The sequence below is a fragment of the Pinus tabuliformis genome, chromosome 1_2, assembly GCF_031772625.1.
Source record: "Pinus tabuliformis cultivar Carrire ecotype Pingquan chromosome 1_2, CPIR1, whole genome shotgun sequence".
Classification (NCBI taxonomy): domain Eukaryota; kingdom Viridiplantae; phylum Streptophyta; class Pinopsida; order Pinales; family Pinaceae; genus Pinus; species Pinus tabuliformis.
In genome coordinates, this window is record NC_142298.1 from 1,173,117,134 (window position 1) to 1,173,125,599 (window position 8,466).

Sequence of the window (8,466 nt, forward strand, 5' to 3'; positions counted from 1 at the left end):
GGCGAGTGACCTCCTATAGGCGAATGCATATCTTAATTAGGGAACACCTAGCTCATTTAATGATGATTCAATATTGTACACTTCTCAAGGGTAAGATTTTTCATTTCCAATAACTTTAGTTTTGCTCAGTAATCATTGAGATACATTATATACTTGTACCTTTTCAATCTTCCATTTATTGAGCTTTAAGGATGTGTGTATTTTGAGCTGTTTTATTGTATTTTTCTATAAAAGATATTTGGTTGTTAAATAAATTAAGTTATTTTAATTTTAAAATATTGATTTTATTTTTGTTATTTATATGTTAATTTTAATTGAAAATATTGATGTTTATGTTTTTTATAGATTTTTTTTTTCTTATGTTAGTTTGGGGTAGGTCAATCTGTAATGGTCGTGGAAATGAAGTCTTATCGAATCAGAAGTTCATGGGTTCAAATCTTGTGGTATCTCTCGATTGGGGTGAGAAGTTGCAATTTTTTTTTTCTTATATTAAAGTGTAAGCTTTATTTCTTAACTATATATTCTTTTTTAATTTTGAGGTTACATCATTTATGTATTGAAAATATTATATAAATAAATTGAATGTGTTTTTCCTTATAAAAATAGTTTATAAATATGTTTATTTTGGAATAGGATTTTATTTTAATTTAATTAACAATAATTAACAAGTGGATGGTAGGGATTTAATCTATATGGAATATTTATAGTTGTCACTCATAAAGACTTGAAATTTATCTCAAAGTTAGTTATGTCATTTTTTATTTCCAATTTAATTAAAAAATATTACAAAATTAAAGTGAAATAAAATATAAATAAGATATTTTGATTGTGAAATGAGCTATGGTTGTTTGGGCATGTGGCATTGCTAAACTATGGTATCGGCCCATGGTATTGTAGCAAAACTTATTTACAAGTTAATAACCTCCATAAAAGAAATAATGGTGAATCTTCAAGGTTAAGAATCTTGTTACACCTTTTTTTTAAAGGCATATATGTTTAACTCATATTCATTCTTTTTATAACTAGCATTTGCACATGTTGCAAAGGAACACCCTAAGACAATGGCATAAGAAACAATAGCATAGAAGAAAGAAGTCAAATTTTTATGCAATTCTGTTTCTTTACTGGTGTTTCTTTTTTATCATATGTTATGTTTGGAGATTCCAACACCGATATGTTCAAAGTAAAGGTAATGCACAACACTTCATTCTAAAGGATTTATGAAAATGCTCTTCATTAAGATTTTGGAACAGTTATAAGGAAATGATTTAAATCAAACATTTCATAACAAAGTAATCTCATATCACCTTAATTCACAATGCAATGGATAATAGCTTTTGTTCATTAGAAATTGGCCTAATTTTATGAGGAAAGCTTAATAGAAAGACGTTAGTAGTAAGGGGAACATTAATAAACTGCCTCATCATTTGTTATATGATGTTGTTAATTTAGTTACTTGTTGCTTATTATCCTTATTTCACTCGTGTAAAATGTTCAAACTATAGAAGAATGGTATTATTTCTTGCCTCTTTGGACCATTGTATTTTATCTAACTCAATCATTTCCATAGCCTCAATTAGGTTCATCATTCTCTTTCCATAGTGATTCGATGTCTTCAAATGCATTTCATAAATTTGGTTTAATAAATGTTGGTGGAAAACCAATATATTTCACTTTGTAGAAAGGAGTGTACATTGGTGGGAATAAATTGTATTTCTCTTACCATGTGATGATGTCATCTAAATCTTGAATCTTTCTCGCCACTTATGAAATTCCCTATTCTAATTGTTGTTTGACCATGATGATATTGACATCATAATCCTTTTTCATGGGAATATCATTTAAGAAGTCAATGATAAGTGGCACAATTGGTTCCTCGCAATTTTGAAATTCCCAATTTTAATTGTTATTTGACCATGGTGATATTGGCATCATAATCCTTGACATGTCAAGAAGTCTTTGAGGTGAAAATATTGGATGTGAGACAGGCAAGGAAGTAGAAACAACTATATGCACATCAATATCAACATTTACAAAGAAGCTAATGGCATCTTCAAGCACAAATGCCTGCTCCATCCACATATAAATTTAGTGCATACATTAATTTATACTAATTCCATAAAGTTTTTTGAATTTGAAAAAAATTATTCTGCAACACTTGCTTAACATGGACAAGATTGTGGAGATGATATAAAAGGAAATAGTGTACTCTAAAGGATTCTTCAATTCATTGTTCAATAAGGAAAATAGGTCACATGCCTCCCGTCCACTTTCACATGATAACCTTCCAAACCTGCACTTAATGTAAGAACAAATAATTTTCCCTCCACAAATGGATATGTCCAATCAATTTATGAGGACTTCTTTGCACACCCCACCAAACGATTCAGCCACCGTGTAGCCTTTTCTTCTTTCCTATCATCATTATCAGTAAGCCACTTTTCACATTTGGGAAGTCTTTCAACTACCAAAAGAACTATGTAGAATGCACTAGCTTATGTGTGTGAAAATATTATGCATAATATTCATATACTTGAGTACTCAAACAATTGACGCATGGGGTTCACAAAGTTAAAAAAATGCTTAAAGATACAAAAATCAGAGGCAGGAAAGCAGTGGAGAACCCTCTTTGGAAACTAGTCGGAGTTTCTCCATAGGTTCGAAGAAAAGAGAGAGCCTGAGTTGCAGGTAAACCTCCTTATTCCCTTTTTCTGACCCATCTTAACAATTGCATCAATGGCGGCCTCTACGGTTTCGGCAAAATTATCCTGAACAGAGTCCACCAAACTCGCTTTAAAGGCCATGGGGGCAAAGTACTTGCGTTCGCCAATCACAATTTTCATCAAGTAACAAGAATCAACCTTGCTCCTAATGATGGACATGTCACCGAGAGGAATGACGAAACCCACGTCTACCTCACTCATATAGAGAAATCCTCTGTCCTTCTCATGAATACGTAGTCATGAGCTAACGCGAAAATGAATCCCCCTGCAGAAGCATGCCCGCAGACGGCGGAAATTGAAGGTAACTTCAATTCCATGAGGTGTGTGACGAGCTACATGAATTTGAGGCCGAGGATCTCAAATCGATCCTCTCTGTTGCAAGATTTCGGTGTTGTATGATTCAAATGTGTCGCTTATCATTTTCTCCAACTGAGGAAGCTTGTTATAACTGTTTCAATCATTTTTTTCAATCTAATGACGGAGGATTATTTGATCATCTAACATAATATCCTACGTTATAGATGAATACACCATGACAACTAGGGGAGTTGTTTTCAAAGGGAAATGCACTACGATGTAATTATAGTGATATATATGTTTATTTTAGAACACGTTTCTTGAATTTTAGTTGAATTATGAATAATTATTAGGTAGATAGTTGGGATTTAACCTACAGGGTGTTAGGGTCCCACCCTAACCCCCTTATTTATGTAATGGGATCACGTCATAGTCAAGAGTCAATAAAGCCCATAATAATATTTGTAAGTGGTTAACCCGCAATTAATGACGGGACCACAGTTAGTTGCAAATGGGCCGTACTATTAGATAGATGGTATTAATAAAACCCACTGTATTGATTCGTGGTATTGCATGTATGAGTCATATATAAAGGATAGAGACTCCCTGCGAGGAGCATCGTGTCTTATTTTGTAATCGAGCTCTGCTCTATTGGAGGTTGCCCCCTCGAAGAGGCAAGTGAACATTGCTCTCTGAATAATAAAATCATTGCTGTTCTGTGTTCTGGGTATCTTTTCTTCGAATATTCTGTATTTGGGTATCATTTTGCAGGTTAAGAGCATAACAAGTGGTATCAGAGCACTTTCCAGGGCCGGTGGGATCTCCATTTCTTAGCAATTTTTTCTTTGGCTAGAGACATGTTCCGGCGTCTTTAAACCACGGGATCTATCGTTGAGCGCATAAACCTGCGGATTTGGGGAGGCATGCACGCAGGAAATACAAGAGGTGGTCACGTCTGTTGGACTCCCTTGTAACCCCTGTGGGTACCCCTTCGAGTAGTAGCGCATTAGACAGAACCGCGCATGGACTGTCTTCCACGTACCCTCTAGGTATATCGGAAGCCCCCTAGACTCCCTTGAAACCTCGCCATAGATAAACCATCGGCCGTCTTGCGGCTACAGTACACCGAGAACAACACTCGGAGAGATTACTCACCCGTACGATAGGGTAGTCGGGTTGTACGGCTAAGGGTACGATCTATCCTCCTTAGTTAGAGCCCTGAAACATTGGGCCGAGTACTACTGCCAGATCCTTATGTATATTGCGATCTGTAGCACTTGACACTCCTCAAGACCATAGTTCCCTTTTTTATCGGGGGATCACACATCATCTCTTCCAGATCCGCTGGTGCAACGGGGTGCAGCAGCAGCAGACATCAGTCCCGCAGTCTCGAGTTCGCAGATCAGCCATTTCGATCTATTAGATCCATCAGATCTGCAGCAGCAGTCTGTTCCGCCGCCCAGAGCTATCCGATCCGCCATTCAGATCTCTCAGATCCACCAGATCGGAGTCGTGGTGAAGGGTTCCTATACCGGGGTATAATTTTCGCAGGACTTTTGGCCGCATTGACATTTTGAGGATTTGGCGACTGCAGTATTGATAAGGAAGGAGTAAAACTCCGTTAGGAGTTTTCAAGAAAAAAAAAAAAGTCTGAGATCTTCCGGGATGCTTATTGGTGATCTAGCCCATCAGAAGCAAGACGACGAGCTGAGCACGGTGGTACCATTCAATTATTAGTGAAAATTTTTTAGGCGGTCCCAATTTTTCATCAGGTTGGTGTATGGTACAAACTAGAGCTCAAGCGATGGCCAATGAAAGGATGGACAAACTTGAAGAATCCATGCAAACCCTCCACATTCAGCTTAACGGACTATGTAGCCTGGTCGAGAGCATAATCCCGAAGGGCAAGGAGCAAGCCCACAAGGAGGCGTATAATGGCAATGGACACAATGAGGGTGAGTCTAGCCACTCTCCTCACGTTTGGCACACCCACCAACAACCCAGTCAGCGACCTCCCAAGTTGGATATGCATAAATTTGACGATTCTCACCCATCAGCTTGGATAGCACAAATGGAGCAGTATTTCAATCTGAATCGCATCTTAGATGATGCGACTTAGCTTATGGTGGGGAGCATGTACTTGGACAATGAAAGGTGGCAATGGTGGGAATGGCATCAATGTTGCAATGGACCTTTTAGGACTTGGACCAAATTTACAAAAGCTTTTCAAGACCGCTTTGACCAGGAATCTTCTTTTTTGGGTCGTCTTACTAAGCTCCGACAGACTGGTACAGTGGATGAATATATTACAGCTTTTGAAGCCTTAGCCTTCCGCACTTGGGGTCTCTCAGATGTGTTCTACACAGAATGTTTTATCAGCAGTCTTAAAGAAGCCATCAAAGCTCAAGTCCTACTGCACCACCCTCCCACATGGACGGAGGCTTGCTAGGTAGCTCGTAACGTGGAACGTGCATTAGCAGCCCAATACAGTCGCCCAATTTTCTCCGCTAAAGGTCGCCCCCCACAGGCTCACAACACGACTCAAACACTTAAGGTCCAAAAGGTGTCACCTGCGGAAATGGCCGAAAGAAGAAAGCAAGGACTATGTCACTACTGTGATGAAAAATACTCCCCAGGTCATAAATGCAAGGAGCCCAAATTTTTTCAAATTGATGCCACTGACTACAGATCAACAGAGGAAGATCCACCACTTGAGGAACATGAGGCGCTAGAAGAATACAACCAAAAGGACAATGTCTCTGACGAACCAGTTATTTCGCTGCATGCGTTGGCAGGGATTTCTTCCCCTCAAACTCTCAAAATCAGAGGTTTTATTAAACATCGCCTAGTAGTAGCCTTGATTGATAGTGGAAGTACACATAATTTCATCCATCAAAAAGTCGCAGAAGCAGTGCATTGTTTTGTACGAGCAATTTCTAACTTCCAAGTCCAAATTGCGGATGGGGGCACAATGAAATGTGAAGGCCTCTGTGAAAATGTCAAACTTCAAATGGGGGATTATCAGTTGAAAACCCACATGTTTGCCATACACATGGGGGGTTGCGACATTGTCCTCGGTGCTGAATTGCTCCGCACTCTTGGGCCAATCACAATGGATTTCCAGGAGTTATATATGAGTTTTAAGCAGAACAACTACACACATACCCTCCGTGGACTCCAGGCGGGAGCCCCCTCTATCATCAGCTCGCATAGGATGGAAAAATTGTTAAAAAAGGGCAATCATGGAGTTGTAGCCCAATTTAATGCCATCCAGGTAGTCGAAACGAAGTCTCTGCCAATTCATCCTGAGATGCAACAGATTTTAAATAACCATCTGCCGGTCTTTGACAAGCCTCATGAGCTTCCACCCTCGCGAGGGGAACATGATCATAGCATCACCCTGGTTCCAGTGGTCCAACCCCCAAATGTGTGCCCATACAGATATCCGTTCACCCAAAAGAATGAAATAGAAAAAATAATCAAGGAACTTTTGGAAGCAGGTGTCATTCGTCCCAGCATTAGTCCTTATTCATCCCCAGTGGTCATGGTGCTCAAGAAAGATGGGGAGTGGCGGATGTGTCCCGACTTCAGGGCCCTCAATAAGTTGACAGTCAAAGATAAATTTCCCATCCCGGTGGTTGACGATTTGCTGGATGAACTCAATGGGGATCAATTCTTCACTAAGCTGGATCTTCACTCAGGCTACCACCAAATTTGCATGAAGGAAGTTGACATTCCCAAGACTGCTTTCAGAACTCATGAAGGCCATTATGAGTTCCTGGTCATGCCATTTGGTCTTTGTAATGCCCCCTCTACTTTTCAGAGCCTTATGAACCACATTCTCAAACCATATCTCAGGAAATTTGTCCTTGTCTTCTTCGATGACATCCTCATCTATAGTTGCACTTGGGCTGCACATCTTCAACATGTAGATCTACTCTTGCAACTGCTCCGCAAGCATAAATTATTTGTCAAGATGTCCAAGTGTTCGTTTGGCATGGAAGAAGTTGAGTATTTGGGCCACATTGTGGGGCGTGAAGGTGTCAAGGTGGACCCCAAAAAGATCCAGGCAATGCAGGAATGGCCTCAACCTAAGACCTTGAAGAGCTTGAGAGGATTTTTGGGTCTCACAGGCTATTATCGTAAATTTGTCCGCAACTATGGTCGCATAGCGAAGCCCCTCACTCAACTCCTAAAGAAAAATTCATTCTTTTGGAATGAGGAAGCACAACAGGCATTTACAGCTCTAAAAAATGCCATGTGTTCCACTCTAGTCTTAGCACTACCTGACTTCACCAAATCTTTTGTCATTGAATGTGATGCTTCGGGTACAGGTATTGGGGCGGTCTTAATGCAGGAAGGGCGACCTTTGGCCTTCACAAGCCAACAACTAAGTGGGAGGAATCTGGGCCAATCTACCTACGAGAAGGAAATGATGGCCATCTTACATGCAGTCGAGACCTGGCGACCTTACTTATTGGGGCGACGTTTCCAAATTCGCACAGATCATCACAGTCTCAAATATTTTTTGGAGCAACGCCTATCCTCCCCACAACAAAATAAATGGCTCGCCAAAATGCTGGGATATGATTATGAGATCATTTACAAGAAAGGGAAAGACAATAGTGTAGCAGATGCATTATCTCGCCAATTTGAGGAGGAAAGTACTCTGCTAGCAATGTCCCTCCCCATTCCAGAATGGATTGAAGAGGCTAGCAGGGAATGGTTTTCACACCCAGGGCTCTCCCAACTCATTTCTCAATTGCAGGTAGATCCAAATTCCACCAAGGGCTACTCGTGGCAGGATGATATTCTTCGCTACAGGGACAGAGTCGTAATATCACCAACATCCACCCTCAAAAGTCGCATTTTGGCAGAATTGCACTCATCTCCCATTGTAGGACATTCGGGCTTTCAGAAGACGTATGCTCGCACCAGAAGATCATTTTTTTGGACAGGCATGAAAAAGGACATCCTTACCTTCGTAGCAGAATGCGATGTCTGTCAACGCCACAAAGGGGAAACCGTCAACACACCAGGCACATTACAACCATTGCCCATTCCGACATCAATTTGGATGGAGGTTTCTATGGATTTCATTACAGGTCTTCCAAAGTCAGGGAACAAGTTAGTCATCATGGTGGTTGTGGACCGACTGTCGAAGTATGCTCATTTCTGCACCCTACCCCACCTGTTTACACCAACTTTGGTCGCTCAATGTTTCATGGATCAGATCTTCAAATTGCATGGCATGCCCACTTCTATTGTGTCTGATCGCGACCCTATCTTCACCAGTAATTTTTGGCAGGAACTCTTCAGGATACAAGGAACTCAACTAAAACTCAGTACTTCCTATCATCTGCAAACAGATGGTCAAACCGAAGCCATCAACAAATGTCTAGAAACCTAGCTTAGGTGTTTCACTTCAGAAAAGCAACACCTTTGG

The 8,466-nt window shown here is 40.2% G+C and overlaps 1 pseudogene; it reads right to left on the reverse strand.

Moving 5' to 3' along the window:
- Positions 1-2,598: 2,598 nt before the first annotated feature.
- On the reverse strand, positions 2,599-3,257 carry LOC149210413 (enoyl-CoA delta isomerase 1, peroxisomal pseudogene; annotated as a pseudogene).
- Between the last annotated feature and the right edge of the window lie 5,209 nt (positions 3,258-8,466).